The following is a 367-nucleotide window of genomic DNA, read 5'->3' as shown; positions in this document are numbered from 1 at the left end:
GACCCCTTCCCATGATGGACCTGTCTCCCACCTCAGGTCACCAGGCTCCAACAAAACTAAACTGAGGAAAACAAAGCCCAAGAAAACCAAGCCCAAGACCCTGCCATTGCCTAGAGGTCTAAACGAGTATGTGCCACAACCGGGTCAATGTTCCCTGCGGGAGGCACTGCCTGCAGAGAAAACCTCAACAGAGGGGTGAGGCAACGGAGGGGTGGGAAATGACGGGTCATCGTGACTCGGGGGAAAATTTCTCCCCGGCCCTACGGCTAGTGAACAGCCAGCCACCAACCCTGCGAGCAGAGCCGAACAGCCACCCAGCTCGGAGGATCTTCCGAAGCGGGGGAAGCGGGGGGGGATGCCGGCCCCG

This window comes from Fulmarus glacialis, unplaced genomic scaffold (genome assembly GCF_000690835.1).
Source record: "Fulmarus glacialis isolate BGI_N327 unplaced genomic scaffold, ASM69083v1 scaffold1234, whole genome shotgun sequence".
In the NCBI taxonomy this organism is placed as follows: Eukaryota; Metazoa; Chordata; class Aves; order Procellariiformes; family Procellariidae; genus Fulmarus; species Fulmarus glacialis.
Note: the sequence above shows the minus strand (reverse complement) of the source record.